The 19,251-nt window shown below is 45.3% G+C and overlaps 1 protein-coding gene and 1 long non-coding RNA gene across 4 annotated transcripts in view; one reads left to right on the forward strand and one right to left on the reverse strand.

Annotated features, from left to right (window-relative positions):
• Nucleotides 1-2,921: 2,921 nt before the first annotated feature.
• Nucleotides 2,922-11,152, reverse strand: LOC142428928 (uncharacterized). The gene is made up of 3 exons (XR_012780407.1): nt 10,962-11,152; nt 8,713-8,873; nt 2,922-4,638 (listed from the first exon to the last, which is right to left on the reverse strand). It is a non-coding gene; the product is annotated as an uncharacterized LOC142428928 (long non-coding RNA).
• Nucleotides 11,153-11,235: 83 nt separating this feature from the next.
• The window catches only part of CLIP1 (CAP-Gly domain containing linker protein 1), a 128,126-nt gene continuing 120,110 nt past the window's right edge, over nt 11,236-19,251 (forward strand). For all 3 annotated transcript variants that reach the window (XM_075533841.1, XM_075533843.1, XM_075533842.1), the window contains exon 1: nt 11,236-11,390. The gene's annotated coding sequence lies outside the window, so the exon portion shown is untranslated. The remainder of the gene's footprint in view (nt 11,391-19,251) is intronic.

Genomic DNA, 19,251 nt, shown 5'->3' on the forward strand with positions numbered 1-19,251 from the left:
AAAATAGTCTAAATGTCTCTCAGTAAGAGCCCAGTTAAGTCAGCACATACATAATCCTTTCACGTGATAACTCGGGGGGGGGGGGTTGGGACAAACAACATAGTGATTTACATATTATTACAGAGTAAGGATTGATCTACTTATTCCCTTGACTATACAAGGGGATTTCAAAAAAGTTCGTGGAAAAATTCCATGATCTTTTCTTTCCATTTTTCCACTAATTTTTGATGCCTACTCTTACCTGTGTTACCTCTTACCTCTTATCTGTGTTAACAAATAGGATAACAGATATCCTACTACATTAATGTACATACATATTTTAACTTAAATAAAATGGTGTATATTAAATGTCATATTGTTAAGGAAACAGAATTTTAAACATATGTAATACATACACATGTGCAATATATATAGCCACACAATCAAACCCACTGCTACTAAGTCAATTACGACCCAGCAACACTATAAGGCAAAGTAGGAGTTCCAAGGCTATAAATCTTCACAGAAACTGACTGCTACCTCTTTCTCATGCATCAGCCCAGCACTTTAACGACTGTGCCACCAGGCTGTGTCTATGTGTATACACACAGAGCCCTGGTGGCACTGTAGGTTAGACATTGTGCTGCTAACCACAAGGTTGGTGGGTCAAACTCCCAGCTCCTCCTTGGAGGCAAGTTGACGCTGTCTGCTCTTGTTAAGATTGAGTCTTGAAAACCTTACCACAGGGCTCTATGAGTCAGAATTGACTCGGTGGCAATGAGTTGGGGCTGGTTTGGGTGTATACACACACACGTACGCACACATCCATCATTTAGGTAAAACATTTGATTCTCCATTTCATGTCATGTACAAAAATTCATTCTAGAAGACTAGATTTTGAGATATAGGGAATACTTTTTCGATTTTTTTTACGTTTTATTAGGGACTCATACAACTCTTATCACAATCCATACATACATCAATTACTTTTTTTCATCTTGAGTTGTAAAAAAGTTCATTGAAAAAGCACCATTAAAAAACAAACAAACAAAAAAGAGTAGGCTTCAGAGTAGGGTATATTTAGTATTTGTATTCCCAACAGTTCATGGAAAAATTCCATTATCACTTAATTCCAGTTTTCCACATACTTTTTGATGCCCCCGTTATGAAGGAAGCAGCACTGGTGGCATAGTGGTTACACATTAGGCTGCCACCCATTCGGGTAGCCGTTGACAGGAGCTCCCAGAGCGGCTGCAGATTCGGAAGCCCACAGGGGCAGTTCTATTCTGTCTCCAGTGTGAGTTTCTGAGTTTATTAAGAACCTCTAAATTATTTTTTAAAAGACAACCCAACAGAGGAATGGCTGAACAACAAATAGGCAATTCACATAAGAGGATGTATTGCACAACCAAATGAAAAGATGCTTGAGCTTATTAGTAATCTGGAAGATACTAACTAAAAAGCCGGGGAGATGGCTTCAAATCCTTTAGACAATGTTTATTGCTGTAAGTCATTAAATGTGGGGGCAATTTGTTTCCCAGCAGTAGATAATGCAGCATATCGTGCACACGGGCTCAACTTATGGAACATGTAAACAGGATCTTCAGACTGTTTGTCTCCGATGGCACTACAAAGAGAGGAAACACATTCTTTGGGATTTACTAAGCCTCTGTGCTGCCACCAACATAAGTAAATTATTAGGTCGAGTCATATGAAGTTGCCATTTTGGGTAGAAAAACACCACATGCCAGCATTTGCATGTGGTTCAAAGTAACCATTGCCAGGAGTCTGCAGACTGACAGGCACACCCGGTCAGTTTTGTAGGAGACTGGTGAACATTGAGGCGGACCCCATCTAGCCTCCAGTATTTATTTTGCCCGATATCCAGTCTCTATCTGTGAAATGGGGATAATCTAGTAATGCGACAAGACATTAGCTTTTGTTTAGTCTTCAGATGCAGAAATCTGAAGCAACACTGTGGGATACAGAAGGATTTCTCCCAAGCTGTCTCCCCGAAATATATGCCAAACTTAGTTGCTTGCGAATGAAGAATGACTGTACACGTGAAGATCATCAGAAGTAGGTCAGGGTTATTCTCCCTAAGGGTTATCAGCCATCTAGACCAGGCAGACACCACTGTTTATCCCACAACAAATAGGGCCCACTCCCTTCTGATAAGGATAGTAGTTGTCTGTTCCTTGTAGGAGACACCAGAGAGGTCAAACCCGCCCAAGGATGACCAAGGTTAGACTGCCATCATGAATCTAGGGTCCGCCCATCTTGTCACATGTATACCCCTAGACCTTCCCATTCCTATGGGCACACTCCTAGCTCATCCCCTTCTTGTCACGCTTATCCCTGTCATACATCCCCGTCCTATGATGTGTGTGCCTATTGTACTGCCCCTTCCTGTGACATGTGGTGACCTGTAATTACATCCCCCCCTAAGAGATATCATGCTTGGTTAGTAGTAAGCGGGGGTCCTCCAGCCTTGCGTTCGGGGCTCCAGCCTCCTGCCCGGCCCTGGGGCCTCCTGCTGGGTCTCTACCCAACCTGCCCTCGGCCCACACTGTGTGCGGACCTGACTGGTAAGCTCATGGCCATCCAGGAGGTGAGCATGCTACCATGAGTTGTGTCTGATTCCATTATTTGACTCTCTCTTCTATCTCTCATGCTCTCGATGACTTTAATATAATATTTATATATCTCAGCCGTATGATTGTGCTTACTGAACCCGTGATTAGTCGGGGGGTCTGGCACCCTCATACCACACCACGCATTATTGCTTGTTCTTACCATGGAAGTTGTTTTTCACTTGAAGATATGGAAAGTATCTGTGGCTGGCTTTCCATGGCAGGTAATATTAAAATATATATATATATATAAACAGTTTTTTTAAACGTTTTATTAGGGGCTCATACAACTCTTATCACAATCCATACATACATCAATTGTGTAAAGCACCCTTGTACATTCATTGCCCTCATCATTTTCAAAGCATTTGCTCTCCACTTAAACATAGTAACAGTTTTATTGACATATAATTCACACATATATAATTAAATGGTTTAAGCATATTTAAAGAAGAGTTGTGCAATCAGCACCACACTCAATTCTAGAACATTTTCATCTTTCTTGTACTTTTTCTTATTAACGCCCCATTTCCCCCCAACCTCACTTGCCATAAATTCCAAAAACTATTAATCTAGTTACCGTCTCTATAAATCTATCCATCCTGGGTTTCGCCTAACAAAAACATACAAAAACAGAAAGCAAAACCCAAAAACAAAACCCCAACAATTACAGAATTAAAGAGAGAAAAGTCTCAATAGAAAAGACAACAGAAAGCAATAAAAAACTAGAACAAATTTAAAATGGGTCAACACATGACAAGGTGTTCAATTTTAACCTAACAACATCTGCATTTTTTTTCTTTTTTAGTTTGTGAATCTCTTATTGTTTTTTTTTATTTTTTTAACTTTTATTGGGGGCTCTTACAGCTCTTATCACAATCCATACATATATCCATTGTATCAGACACATCTGTACATATGTTGTCATCATTTTTTTCAAAACATTTCTTTCTACTTGAGCCTGTGGCAACAGCTCATTTCTTCACCTGACCCTCCCTCCTCCATGTCCCCTTGATAACTTTTTTTCCCCCTTGATAATTTATAAATGATTCTTTTTTCCCCCCATGTCTTACACTGAACACCGTCTCCCTTTTCTGCTGTCCATCTCCCTGGGAGCAGGGGCCATACTCAATCATTGTGATCTGTTCCCCCGTACTCCGTCCCTTTTACCCTCCTAGTATCGCTGCTTCCCTCATTGGTCCTGAGGGGTTTAACTGTTCTGGATTCCGGTGTTGCGAGTGCTTATCTGTACCAGTGTACAAGCTGTGGTCGAGCCAACTCCATCGGCATCTAGCCACTTTTCCATGCACTCCGATAGTAAGGCTGTTCACATCTCTGGTCAATGATCAGAGTAAGATTTTTTTTTCCAGAGTTGGTTTTTCGTTGGTTTGTTTGGAGGTAGATGAGTCTGTAGTTAGAAGCCTTCCCCCCTGCCCCGCATAAAACATTGTATATATTTTTAGCTCTCGAGCAATGCCATGCTGACCATGTTCATTTACTGTGTTTACGAAAGGAGAGGTCATCCCCAAATAAACTCACTGGGAAGAAACGTGTTGTACACCTGTGCATTTAGCTTTAAAGATTACGTAGGAGAGGGGGCTCAAAAAGTTCATGGTAAAATTCCATTGTCTTTTCATTGCATTTTTCCATGCGCTTGTTGAAGCCCCCTGGTATATTTGTTTGTTTGTACTTCCACTGCCAAACTAGAAGCCATGTATAAAGATGCTATAATAGGAAAAAATATATAAACTATGATTTCACACTTAAGTTCATTGAAATAAACAGAGTAAGAGAAGTTTATTTTTGCAACTTCAAGTCTTGCTTTCTCATGGGCATGTTGTTGTTGCTAGGTGCCGTCATGTGGCGTCATGTGATGACAGAACAGACCTGCTCCACGGGGTTTTCCAGGCTACAGTTCCCACTGGCGCAAGACTCAAGGCCTTCTCCCTTGGAGGCCGGAGATGGGTCCAAACGACCAGCCTTTCGGTGAGCAGACAAACGCTTAACCATTGCAGTACCAGGGGCCCTTAAAAAATAATCATAATTAAAAAAAACACAATAAAAATCAAACACTGCCACCGAGTCAATCCTAACTCTAGGACAGAGTAGAATGACTTTCCCAGTAGAATGAGGCTTCCCAGGCTGCACATCGGTACAGAAGCAGACAACCTCAGCGTTCTCTCTAGTGAATTTAAACTGGTGACCTTATGATTAGCAGCTCCACACTTAACCCATGATACTGCCAGGGCTCCTTAAGGAAGCATACGAAAGTAGAACGCATTTCCAGCACTGATTTTTGCTTTTCACTCCTGTTTTCCCCATAGCTACAGAGAGAAAATGCATTGTGGTGCAATGTATTAGGAAACTATGTAAATGCCGAGATTCGGAGGGTCTGATAGAGTTTTTGATAGAATAATGATGATTTTTTAAGTGGCAAAAGTGTACATGGGGCCTTCAAAAAGTCCTTCCACTTTTCCATGAACTTTTAGGAGCCTTCTTGAACAGAACACATCTGCCAATGTAAAGCTTCTCATGTGTGCGAGTTAGAGATGGCTACATTAATCATGTTGTACCGCCGTGTGGTAGTTACACAATTTCATGTCAACTTGATAAAAGAGTGAAGGGGTGGAGTCTAGCATGTCAGTCAGGTCACAACTGAAGATGTCTCCTTGTGGGTGTGTCTTAATCATGAGGATTCTGGGAACTCCCTCTCTTCCTCCCTGGAGACAGGACACACTATTTCACATTCTTGTTGACAAGCCACATGGAGCCACACTGATGGCAGCCAGAGCCCTGGGGATGCATCCACTGTCGTTGGATCCACAGGGCTTGGTCTGTCATCTTCCTGCATTCTGCATCCTTGCGTGTGCTGTGTGAGTCTGAAGAGGAATTCATGGGCTAATATTGGACATATGGACTAGTATCGAACTTATGGACTTGATCTGGATTGGGCTGGGGTGTTTTGTTGATGCATAATTACTGGTTGATATAAAATTCTTTCTTGCACATATATGAGTGTCCATGAATTTGTTTCTCTAGTCTACCCGGTCTAACACACACCATCACCTGTATTCTTTTGCCATATTTTCTATCATAAACAGAAACTCAGTGCTTGGATAGAATAATACATTTTCTTTCTCTTTTTATAAGTGCAAAGAAAAATTGTCATTAAACTCTTCCAATCCTGGGTCCTTTCTCTCTTTTTTTGTAATAATTAAATGATTTTATTGGGGGCTTATACAACTCTTATCACAGTCTACACCTACATCCATTGTGTCAAGCACATTTGTACATTTGTTTCATCATTCTCAAAATATTTGCCTTCTATTTGAGTCCTTGGTATCAGCTCATTTCCCCCTCACTGCTCTCCCCTCCCCCATAAATCCTTCATAATTTATAAATTATTATTGTTTTGTCATATCTTACACCATCCGATGTCTCCCTTCATCCACTTCTCTGCTGTCCGTCGCCCAGGGAGGAGGTTATATGTAGATCCTTGTAATCTGTTCCCCCTTTCTCCCTCACTTTCCCTCCACCCTCCCAGTATCACCACTCTCACCACTGGTCCTGAGGGGTTCATCTGTCTTGGATTCCCTGTGTTTCCAGTTCATATCTATACCAGTGTACATCCTCTGGGCTAGCCGGATTTGTAAGGTAAAATTGGGATCCTGATAGTGGGGAGGAGGAAGCATTCAAGAACTAGAGGAAAATTGTATGTTTCATCATTGGTACACTGCACCCTGACTGGCTCGCCTCCTCCCCGCGACCCTTCTGCAAGGGGATGTCTAATTGCCCACAAATGAGCCCTGGGTCCCCACTCTGTACTACCCCTCATTCACAATAATTTGATTTTTTTGGTCTTTGATGTCTGGCCTGATACCTGATCACTTCGACACCTCGTGATCTCACAAGCTGGTGTGGTTTTTCCATGTGGGCTTTGCTGCTTCTCAGTTATATGACTGCTTGTTTATCTTCAAGCTTATAAGACCCCAGACTCTATATCTTTTGATAGCCGGGAACCATCAGCTTTCTTTACCACATTTGCTTAACCACCTGCTTTGTCTTCAGCGATCATGTCGGGACTAGCTGGTATGCTTCTTCCATGTGGGCTTTGTTGTTTCTCAGCTAGATGGCCGCTTGTTTATCTTCAGGCCTTTAAGGCCCCAGAAGATGCTATATCTTTTGATAGCCGGGCACCATCAGCTTTCTTCACCACATTTGCTTATTTTTGGCTCTTTCTGAAGGATAACAATGTAAGTACTACTGACTGGCAGTGGTCACTTTGAGTTGTTTCCATCAGCAAATGAAGGCCCTGACAACTTTGCGATGCCATTGTGGGTGACTCTACTTTGAGAAGGCAGTTTTTCTCGGTCATAGGTTGTATGCTTCCCAAATTAGGGCTTTATTTCCTGGCACTCTCTCTGACATTGTGCTGCTTCCATTCATGAGTTTTTCCAGTATCTGACAATGTCTCCCTGCTATCTAGAGCCTTTCCGTGGCTTACTCCTCCGAAGCGTTCAGCTTATTCCTTCTTCATAGTCTGTTCTTAGTCTGGACGCTCTGAACTCTGTTCATTTGGGGTGACTCTGCTGGTATTTCAAATACCAGTGACATAGCTTCCACCCTCATAGCACACACAAGCCACCATAGCATGACACTGAGGGACAAGGTCTCTTTTTAGGAGAGTTAACTCTGCTTTCCATCTCCTCGCTCTGCCATCTGGGCCTTACTGCTCATGACCTCAGGGTAACAAAATTGCTGCCACAGCTCTAGAGAGCACATTTGTGACCATCTCCATTTTGTCAGGGAACAAATGCTTTTCGCTCTTCTAGATGCATCTCTAGGAGACTTTCTCTAGGAAAGTGAGCATAAATTATTGGGCAAGTTGCCTTGCCAAATATCATCAAAATTTGTTTAGTAAACGAGGGATATGGCTATCAGGAGGGTAATTAGCAATGTCAGTCACAGCTGAGCCCTTTGAGGAACGGTTGTCCTGGACCTGGGTGTTCGGCTGGACTCTGTGCCTAACATATGTTCTTTCTTGGCTCGGTCAGGGCTCAGTGGCCCCCGCCCTGCTGACTCAGCCTTGCCTGTGCTAGCTGGTGCCAGAGCGGGTGCACAGAGCTCTGACCCGGACATCCATGACCCCCACTGCCTAAGAGAGCCCAAGGAGCACAGTAGGATTGTAACCATGTTGGCAGGGGGCCACCACGCTGCAGAGAGGTGGACTTCGTCCCATCTCAAACGTGGGATAGGGCAAAGGTCCTAGATCTTGGCTCACACACTTGTCTCTCTCACCTCAGTTTCCCTTCTTCCTTTTTCCATATCACTTCGCTGGCCCGGAAAGACAGCACTGATTGGTGCGCCCCTTCTTCCATCTCCAGTCCCCTGGCCCAGACCTAACATTGCCTTCTGTTGGGTGTCCACATGCAGAAAGATGAAACCAGCTCCATGCCTCACTCCGTCCCCGAACATGAATTCAAAAGGGCCTACATGTGTGAATCCAAACCACATAACTTTTAGAAGAAAAAGTTCCAGGCCTCGCTATTATAACAACAAAAGCACAAGTGACAGAAGACAGAATAAATCAGTGGAATCTACTAACAATTAAAATTGAAATCTTGATACATGCTATATAGTATAGATGGAGCTGGAAGGCAGTATGCTGAGTGAAGTGAGTCACAAAAGGACAAAATATTATATGACCTCACAGCTAAAAAGACCAAAAAAAAAAAAAAAACAACAACAAAGGAACAATATGGTGACCAAGAGTGAGAGAGAGGAGAAAAAGGGAGGTTAGTGGTGATGGAAATAATCATATTAAGAAAGGGGTTGTATAGCAAATGATAATTGCCATCAGTAATTTGCACACCTGTAAAAAGTTGAGTGATACAGTTTCAAAAGCTGTTTATATGTAACCAAACATCTCATGGATTTGGTTCCTTGGTTCAGGACCATGGTTCCATGGAACATTCCAGTTAATTGACCTAATAAAACGTGTTTAATGCTTCTGTTCTACTGCTTAGTTTGCTGTGCACCGCCGGGGGGTCTTCAAAGTTTGCAGCAGCCATCCAAGGCACAGCAGTTAATCTCCACTCACCTGGAACAGTTGAGGAGGGAGAGTCAGGATTAAGAGGAGGATGCGGGGACTCTGTGGCTAATTGCTTCCATGAACAACTGCTTCCTTTGCCATGAGGCCAGAGTGGACGGTGTCTGGTGCCCATGACTGAACATTTTGATCCAAGATTCCATAGAAGTATCCTTATCAAAAGGGGGAGAATGCAGAACAGAACTGAAAATGCTTATGGACCCTGGGGCCATGGAGCCTGGCTGAACCCCTGAAATGAATGTCCTGAGAGACTCTTTAAAGCCAAAAACATCACCCAAAGTCTTGAAACTGTTGTTTAGCTTACCTAGTAGAAATGGTCTGCCTAGACCATTATGCCCTTTTAAGACGTTTATCTACAATGGGACCAAATTGACAACAGCATATAGAAAATTTTAGATAAGTAATTTAGGGGGCAGTGAGTTTATGCTAATGAGAGAGGAACAATTCAGGAAAGAGAATGGATGCACAGCTTCAAGAGTGTAATCCCTGCTCCTAAATTGTACATGGAGAAGGTGTTGAATTGCTGCTTGTGGTGTTGTGTAGATGCTCAAGAGCACAACAAAAATAAAGACATCTAAAACTAGAATGTGAATGTTTCTGTTGAAGTGGGACGGAACAACTCCCAGGTTCTAACCAAGTTCATGAGGTGCTTTGGTAGCAGGTCTGAGACCAGGCCTGGGGAAACAAGATTTAAGGGGGATGTGAAACACTCTTATCCTGAGAAATATCTAAAAGCACCAAGATTAATGCCAAATAATCCACCTTGGACAAATTATCAGCATTGTAAATAAAGACAAGTGAGGTAGTTTATTGTGCCAACTAGGACAATAAACACATGTGGGGTTACTTGAAGGGCGGAGAGGTAAATGGCTCCGTGAGCCTCGCTTTCTAGTTCTCAGGTCTCTTGCTTCCTGACGGTCAGAGCAGGGTGCAGCTAGCTGCCTTAGCCAGTTCCCTGCTTCAATTGACAAGGTTGACTTCCTGCAAGACATCCCCAAGGAGAAGCCCCATGGACCTACCCTGATGCAGCTCTGGGTGCTGGAGCAGCGGTGTGGAGACCCCTGCCAGTGCTGAGATGCTTACACACTCACTGCCTCCTGCAGTGGGCATCATTGCATGTGTTTTGTGAGATGGAGGAGGACTTTGTGGATTGGTGCTGGACATCTGGGTTAATGTTGGACTTGTGGTACTGGGCAGCACTGGGTTGGGATATTTTCTTGATGTGCACTTACCCTTTATATAAAACTCTCTTATACACGAGTTTCTGTGGATTTGTTTCTCTAAAATACCCAGAGGAACACAACAAGGTCCCTGAGTAAGATGGGAAGCTACAGATACTAGCACCTATGTCTCACACTCACACTCTAAGTCGGCTCTGTCTCATTCCAGGTGGCACATTTGACTAGCCCAAAGGTATTCACTTCCACCCCATGTGGGGACTGAGGGAGAAAGATGTGACAGCCTTCTTCCTTAATGATTGGAAACCCTCCAGGGAGTCCCAGTTCATCTGCTAGAGTTGTTAGGAGTTGGAATGGACCGGGCAGCAGGTTTGTCTTTTCCAGTGGGTCCCGCTCTGTGGCATCTATGCCACAGGTTGCAGACCAGCGCTGCAAAGGGCATGGAATGAGCAAGGGAGGGGTGCGTCTCAGATTAGGAATATGGATGCTGGATTTCAGGGGCACACCAGCACCTGATCTTGGAAATGAGATCGAGGCCGACCTGGGAACCATGCTTGGTGGCGAGGGGTCGTCAGATGGACATACAGGACTCAGAACTTTGGCGTAACCGCCCCCACCTCCCGTGGTCCGGTGCAGGGCTGGTGGGCCGCGCAGCGGGGAGCTTTGAAAAAGAGCGTCTGTCTGGAAGGAGGCCACCCTCCTGATTCTTCTCTCCTGGCCTGGGGTCGAGGACCCCGCGAAGCCCAGGCCTCCCCGCCAGCTGCAGATTGCAAGGCGGAGAGAGCGGCCAGCTGCTGCTGCGCCGGGAGACACGCGGATGCCATGCTGGCGGCTCTGCGCAGCAGCAGCCCAGCAGGCTGTGGGCGGCCACCTCTCAGGTCCCTTTCAAAAGCTCTTAAAGGAGCTCCCTGGAGAGGGGGTGGGGTGGGGGCGGAAGGAGGACGCTGCCCGAACCAGGGCGCCCGTCCAAGCGGCTGCACCGAATCAAAGAGGCTTTTTTCTCCCACTGCGGGCCAGTCCCGGAGGGAGCCCTCCGCCAGCCCACCCTGAAGCATTTCTCACCCTGCAAAAGGGGACGGACTCCAACGCACAGGCGGCGGTCGCGGGGGAGCCCCGGGGTGTGACTGGCTAAGCCCGGGGACCCTTCCAGAAAGCGGGGACCGGGCCTCGGGGAGCTCCGGGAACCCGAGCGCCGAGCGGCGGCCGCGTGCCTGCAGCGTCGGGGCCGCGCCTCCCGGGGCGTCGGGGGCGCGGCCCGGGCCGGGAGCGCGGGGAGGGGCCGGCGCGCGTGCGACGACGGCGGCGGCGGCGGCGGCGGCGGCAGCGTCTTCTCCCGGCGGCGGCGGCGCGTCACGCTCTCCCCCGCCCCCAGCCGGCGAGCGGGGAGGCGGGAGGCGGCGGCCTCGGCGGCGCTGCTGCTGCTGCAGTGGGGCAGGTGGCGGCGACCGGCGGCGACCAACGGCGTCCGGAGGCGGCGGCCGGCCAGCCTCGGTGAGCAGCCACGGCGCGGACCCCTCTCTCCGTCCTGCTCCCCAGTCCCCTCGCTTCCCGCCTCCCGGGGCCGCTCCGCCCGCCGGCTCGGGGTCCGGGGCTCGGGGCCCGGCGTCCGTGAGGGGCCGCGTCCCTCGTGCCCGGCCGCCCTGAGGGGAGCGCCCCCGGGGCGCGGCCCGAGAAGAGCGGAGGGGCCTGGGATCCTGCGCGCGGAGCCGGAAAAGTGGCCGGCCCTGTCAGCGCGGAGCCGGGCCTTCCCTTCCTGCGCCCGCCTCAAGATGGAGCTTGGGCTCCTTGCCCCCGCGCCGCCCGGCGTCCGGCTCCTCAGCCCCGGCCGGGCGCAGCGCGTCGGCGGCCGGGAGCCCGAGGTCCCTGGACCTGTTGCCCCGGCAGCGCCCCGGCACTGGGCACCCCAAGAGCGCGAGCCCCGGGGCCCATCGGCGGCACGCAGGCTCCGGGGCTGCCCTGGCGTGGCCGCCCGGCCCGGTGGCCTCGGGCCTGGCCGCCGTGGCTTTTGTCTTCCTCTCGAGTGGGGGCTTCGATGCTTGGAGGAGGTGGCTGGCCGGGGAGGGGGAGGGGGGCACCTGGCTCCCAGATTTCTGAAATTCTGACGCCGGCCTGTCACCCGAACCGCCTGCCTGGGCAGGGCATTGGATCTGCTGACGACGGTGACACTTGGCCAAAGGTCCTTTTCAAAGCCCAACCTTCTGATGCCCGCCCCTCGTTTGGCGACCTCAGAGCCAACCCCTCGTCCTCCCGCCCCCGGTCTGTTTTTGATTTGGGGGTCGATCCGGAACGCTCGGAATGGCCACTTGCGGTGGCTTTTCCTTCCATCTGGCAGAAAGGGAGGTTCACCCCACCCCTCGCTGCCCCGCCTCTTGGGTAGGAAGAAATTATACATTAAGCTTTATAATCCCTTTAGATACCTGTTTTCAGCAAAACTTGGGTGCCAATTATTGTATTTAAAAAGGGTGGGGAAGATTTTTAAAAACAATTTAAATCCTACAGTCTCCTGTCTTTTTCCGTCTGCTTTTCGCTTAGTAAAAGCCCAGGAGGTGTTCATGTTGTGACTGCTGTTGCTCAGGTGCTGATCTTGGTTGTGTTACATGTTTTTTGTGCCTGTTAGATTACCTGGAGGAACCCCAAGTCAGGAACCCGAAAGCATTTGAGTTTTGCTGGTAATGATAACCTTGTGGCAGGCTTCTCCGGACATGTTGTTCCTCAGCCTTGGGGAATCTTTCTCTAGAAATAATAGCAATTAGCATTTATTGAGGGCTTTCTAGGGCCAGGCTCTGGGCAGGTTGGTGTTTTATCTCATTTTATCTCCCTACCCCAGTTAAGTGGTGAGCTCGATTTTACAGAGGTGGCACAGAGAGGTCAAGTACCCTGACCCAGGGTCATGTGGCTAGTAAGTGATAGTGTCTGGATTTGAACACACGCCTTCTGATTCTAGTTGCCTAGTTGCAAAATTAGTATCTTGAGCGTTTGGCAGCGTAAAGTTGGCCTTCATTCAAGCAAAGAAACTGGATGGTGGCTTGTCTAAGTGCTTGTGTTGGGAGGTTCAGAGAAACCTTAGTAAGTCCTTTGGAGTTTCCTCTGACCTTGCTGGGTTTTTTGTTTGTTTTGTTTTTTAACTCAATTAGTGCTAGCCTTGTGTTTGACCACAACTGCCCACCACCAGGGATTTTTGTCAAGTGCAGGTATGCCAGCATTTTTTTTACAAGTTGCTATGAAATTAGCATAGTTTTTTAGCTTATGAACCTCATCAAGGAGGAGAGACTGGTAAACAAAGGTTGCTTGTTGTTTGTGGAGAAATAAGGCCCAAAGCTGTAAAAACTGAAACTGACTGGGACCTGGCATACGTATTTTTACAGAAGATAAAGCTCTTGCCCTTCCTTCTCTTCCAACAATTGCCTGAGCTCCTACTTATGCCAAAGCATAGCATAAGCCAGTCTGCTTATTTTAGGACTTTAGTATTCAGTGTCCTTCTGATTTATTTCTCGATCTTTTTTGGGGGTGGTGGTGATCCACAGTGAGTATGAACTTAGTAATGATTGACTATAGCTTTTTAAGTGCTACCTCTTTTGCAATGCTAACCTCGGTGAATGATGTGTAATGGATGGATTGGTCCTCTTCAGCTCCCTAGAAGGGTAAGGACCTTTGTATTTGTCACACACGAGCTGTCTGGCGCTGTTCACTATTATATGTTCCAGTCTTTCAGAAAGGGGTAGGGATCTTGTCTTCCACTCTATAACAAGACCCTGCAGTCTCTTGTGGTCAGTAAGGATTTCTTAAGATCATTGAAAAGATAAGGTCCATACCTTTCAAGACCAGCATTATGGAAATAAAAGCTAAAAAATAAATAAATGGATAAAGCAGCTTAGTATTTGCTAACATTAAAAGAAAATTTTGTCTACACAAAGTGTTAACAAAAGCGAGTCTTAGCTTTCCACTTCCTTTTAGCTTTCCCTGCTATCTTCGTTTTCAGCCTTTGCCCCCTCTCCTCCTTGTACAAATGAGGTGGGGGATTGAGTGTGTTTTTCTCTGATGTAAAGAGAGGACAATGATGTTCTCTGGTCATGGCAAGCTGATGATTCTTGGCAAGCCGATGATTCTCCTTTACAGTATTGTTGAAGAGTTGTGATATTGGGAGCTGCAGTGTACCTGTCTATGGGCTGTAATTCAGTCTTATTTCCTATTCAGTCAGCAAATGTTTATTGAGCACAGGCTGTGTGCCAGAAGCAGTTTTAGGTGCTGGGGATACAAAACCCAGACAAACCAAATCCACTGCCATGGAGTCAATTTTGCCTTATAGTGACCCTCTATCTGGTTTCCAAGGCCGTAAATATCTAAACATGAGGGGCAAGTGGTCTCAGCTTTCTCTTACAGAGCAGCTCGTGGATTTGAACCACCGACCTCGCATTTAGCAGCTCAACACTTAAATGAAAGCACAGCAGTGACTAAAACAGACAAACCCCCCTGCTTTCTTGAAACTTTGCTTCAAGGCAGACAATAAACAAATTAAGTTAATAAGAAGTACAGTGTTACAGGGTTTTGTCCACTGCTGTTGCTTTGTGTTAGGTGCTGTGGAGTCCATTTGGCTCTTAGTGAGCCTGTGCAACAGTCGTGGAAGTGCCTCCTGGGATTTCCTAGGTGGTCATCTTTATGGAAGCAGATACTTCTCCCAGGAGTGGCTGAATGGCTAGTATGTTAGAAAATCATCAATGGCGAGGAAAAGAGAATCAGGCAAGGGGGACTATAAAGTTTTTGAAATAGTGTAGGAGCAGTGGGAATTTTTAGTGGAGTGGTAAGAGAATGTAGAAGTCGGAGTAGAAATCTGCAGGAGGTGAGGAAATCTGGATCCTTGAAGGAAGAACAGATTCGAGGAAGAGACAGCAACAAGTCCTCCCCATGGTGGGTGGCTGGGGTGGGGGTGGAACAGATAATGTAAGGCCTTATAGGTGTGCACACAGTAAATTACTTTAAAATAGTAAAAGATAAGAATTTTATATCATGCTACTAATAATTTTGATGGCAAAAATACTGATGACCTAGTTCTGGCCTGACAATAATGCTGGCAAGTTGACTTGGACTCAAAGACCCTGTCAGCTGCCCCATAGGATTTTCTTGGCTGTAATTTCTAGGGGAGCAGATTGCTGGATATTTCTCACACAGAACCCCACTGGGTAGGTTTGAACCACCATAAGGTAGTCTACTGTGAAATCTGTGAGAGCTGTAATGCTAAGGCTTTGCCTTGACTTACTTGGATTCTGACAGAGTCAGTGTTTTTTCTATGGCTCAGTTTAGGGCAGCAGTTCTCAATCTGTGGGTTGCGACCCCTTTGGGGGTCAAACAACCCTTTCACAGGGGTCGTCTGATTCATAACAGTAGCAAAATTACAGTTGTGAAGTAGCAACGAAAATAATTTTATGTGTACGAGCCCCCAATAAAATGATTTTAAAAAAGAAAATAATTTTATGGTTGGGGGGTCACTACAACCTGAGGAACAATATTAAAGGGTCGAGGCATTAGGAAGATTAAGAGCCACTGGTTTAGGGGAAAATTTTTCCTTCTCTGATAGGAGTACTGGCTTTCACAGGTTTCACTGTGCTAGTCCTACTTTCTGCTAATAATGCAGGGAGGATATTGAAAGTACCGTGAACTGTGAACTGCCAGATGAAGGAACAGATCTATTTTGGAGGAAGTGTAGTCAGAATGGTCCTTAGAAGGGAGGATGGTAAGACTTCCTCTATCGCATTTTGGACATGTGATTAGGAGGGACAGTTCCTGGGGAAGGACATCATGTTGGGTAAAGTAGATGGTCAGTGAAAAAGAGGAAGACCCTTGATTGGATGAATTGGCTCGGTGACTGCATAAAATAGTTGTGAGGATGGTGCTGGAGCAGGCAGTGTTTTGTTCTGTTGTAGATGGTTCCTATGAGCTAGAGCCTGCTCAGTGGCACCTAACAGCAGCAATAGTGATGGGGGAACTGAAGCCCAAAGAATTTCAATAACTTGTCCTAAAGGCCACCAGCTAGTAGCAAGTGCAGAGCTAGAACCAGAGCCTGGCTTACATACAGTACTTTGTGCAGTGCATGGAATAAGCTGTCAGAGTCACCTACAGGAAGTGGCCTGCAGAATGTATGCGCCTCTGCAGCGTTTTTGCTAAGTCTCAGGAGTTCTTGTCACTGACAGGTGCATGTAGAGCTTTATCCTGGGATTGACCTCAGAAGTTCCATGGTTCCGTATCTCTGGTAAAAACCTGTAGGTAAGCCTCCTGTGTCTTAGTTGATAGGCAGTGTCAGTTCTACTCGGATATGAATTTTTTAGATAGCTGTGTAGGGAGGCTTTAAACTATTATAGTGTCTTACATGTTTTTAATACAGGTTGTATATGTGTCCTATGTAGGTATTTCCTATGTTTCCTTTGCGTGCTCCAAATCAGCATTTGAGTTTCAGTGCACTCGTAGAGGCAACCAATGCCTACGTTAAGATGGTACTATACAAGAATGTCAAGGAAGAGCAACCTCCTCAGATTTCAATGAGCCTAACAGAAGGAACCATTTTTGGGGAATCGGGGAGGAGTATATTGGCAGGCTGTAATTAGTCAACCTTGAATTTAGCTAGGACATATGGGTTAATATCCTGGCCCTGGCACTAAGTTCCAAGGAATCTTGGCCACAATTAGTAAAAAAAATTGTTTTTAAAATTTCCATCTGGCACTTCTAGAAGGACAGATTCCACTAGCACTAACTAATGGGTGTGTCTGTTTTTCTTTGTTGTTTATCTTACTGTGGTCCAGCAACAAAATCTGAAAAGGTATTCTTTGAAAAACTGTCTCCTGACCTTGAAATGCACAGAGGAAATAGTCATATTACAGATTCTCTGTTGGGAACCTTCCAGTACTTCTCTCCTGGGGAAATGCATTCTCGTTTACCTCTTCTTGGGACCTAGTGAGAAGACAGATAGCTATTTTGCTGCCATACTGATTTATGTAAGTGTAAGACTGAATGCATTTCTGACTGGAATTAAGTAATTTGCTGTCGGTATTCCTTGTTGCTTGTTAATGTCTTTGAGTGTGGTTTGTATTTCATTCCAATGTAACTGCCCATTTTCACACTTAAAATTGCCCAGCTCATGATTTTCACGATTTAGTCTCAGAAGTTAAGGCTTGAAGATCTGATATTCAGGATGGGCCCCCAAAAAGAGAAGGCAGCTCTAATGGGATCTGACCCACTCCCCCATTTGACTCATCCCTTGTTATAATCAAGTCATCTGCTTCAGACATGGTTCCTCTCCTTTCCTCAGGCAGCAGATAGGGTGGAGGGTTGCCCGAAATTCCTCCAATCTTATCTCCTAATCTCCCCACCCCCCCAATCACATCATCAAATCTTTTTGGAGACCTTATATTCTGTCTTAAAGCAGCAGGGAACCTGTTTAGATGTTTTCTTTTTAGACTGTGGCCTATACACTTTACAGCTGGGTAAGTTTTGTTTTTTTTACCACCTAAGTGAAAGTAAACCTTTAGCATTGTTTCTTTCAGGTGTGAGTGACTAGAAAAATGTTCTCTCTATCACATGAAACTGTATTACTATATACTATTTCTATTACTTAGGTTGTTACATTATGAATGAATATAGTATCAGAGTCAAGTTTAGATTTTAGAAAATGCTTTCCAGTGAAATTACTTTTTGATGGTCTCATGTTTATTTTGCCTTTATATACCAGTTTTATTATTTTCATAACATATCCGTTATCTTCTTATAGTACAGTAAAAGTTCCTGGAAAATTTTTATTTTAATTCTGTTTCCCAGGAACTTTTTGAAGCTCTTTCCTATAAAACATACCTATACAAAAACACGAAAAAGGCAAATTACCTGTAATTCTACTGCCCAGAGGAAATAATTTTAATATTTTACAATGTGTCCTTCCAGTTTTTTTCTTTCGTGTTTTTCTTATATTTAAGTCTGAGTTTTTAAGTAATTATAAGTGAACATTAGCTCTGGAAGTATTTTCAGTAAACCAGTAGTAGAGAATCACAAGAAATAAATCCAAGCGTCTGGACTTGTTGTAGCTCCACCTGTGTGAGTGCTATGACCTTGTGCATGCATGCATGCCCTTTGCCCTCTCTCAGTCTCCTTGCTCTGTAGAGAGGAGGTCACACTTGTCCAGTTGATGGCACCTGGCAGCAACAACATTAAGATTTAATTCACCTACTATACAATTCACCCACTTAAAGTGCCCATTTCAATGAGTTTGGTATTGTGTGGTTAAATGTATAGTAAAGCTTTCAGATGAGTGACCAATGTGAAGTGCCCTGAGAAAACTCCAGAAATGCCATTCATTCTGCATTTGTTGGGTCTGTGAAGATCTTGTGTAGAGAACTCTCTATTTCTCCCAATGAGACAAATTAGGGAGGTGATGGGGCTGTGGTCATTTTGTTTGGGTGTGTGTGTTTGGAGGAGAATCATGGGAACTAGCACTTGTCTGTGAAGCAGATGTAGCGCTTTTAATAAAGGTATGTACGTTTCCTAGCTAGGTGTGACTGCCTTTGCGCACTCTTAAGTCAGCATTTGAGTCAGCAACAGGTTGGGTGAGACATTCTAGGCTGGATGAGCAAATGGGGAGTAAAAAGATCACATGGAACTAACAACAGAGTTTATTGCTCCTTAGTTTGAGAGCAGATGATATGGGAGTAAACTAGGAAATTATATTTGGGGTTTTAGCAAGGAAAAACTTGCAAACCCCAATCAGTGGTCTAGCATACTTTATTTAAAATGTGAGGGTCTTTGAAAGGTTCATGTAAAAACCCCATGCACTTTAAAAAAATTTTTTCTTTTCTTTTTAATTAAAAAAATTTTAAAAAACAATTTATTAGGGGCTCATACAACTCTTATCACAGTTCATACATATACATACATCAATTGTATAAAGCACATCTGTACAGTCTTTGCCCTAATCATTTTTTTTCTCCTCTTCTTTTTTTACATTTTATTAGGGACTCATACAACTCTTATCACAATCCATACATATACATACATCAATTGTATAAAGCACATCCATACATTCCCTGCCCCAATCATTCTCAAGGCATTTGCTCTCCACTTAAGCCCCTTGCATCAGGTCCTCTTTTTTTTTCCCCTCCCTCCCCTTTCCCCCCTCCCTCATGTGCCCTTGGTAATTTATACCTCGTTATTTTGTCATATCTTGCCCTATCCGGAGTCTCCCTTCCCCCCCTTCTCTGTTGTCCCTCTCCCAGGGAAGAGGTCACATGTGGATCCTTGTAATCAGTTCCCCCTTTCCAACCCACTCACCCTCCACTCTCCCAGCATCGTCCCTCACACCCTTGGTCCTAAAGGTATC

Source organism: Tenrec ecaudatus, chromosome 16, assembly GCF_050624435.1.
Source record: "Tenrec ecaudatus isolate mTenEca1 chromosome 16, mTenEca1.hap1, whole genome shotgun sequence".
NCBI classification, from domain to species: Eukaryota; Metazoa; Chordata; class Mammalia; order Afrosoricida; family Tenrecidae; genus Tenrec; species Tenrec ecaudatus.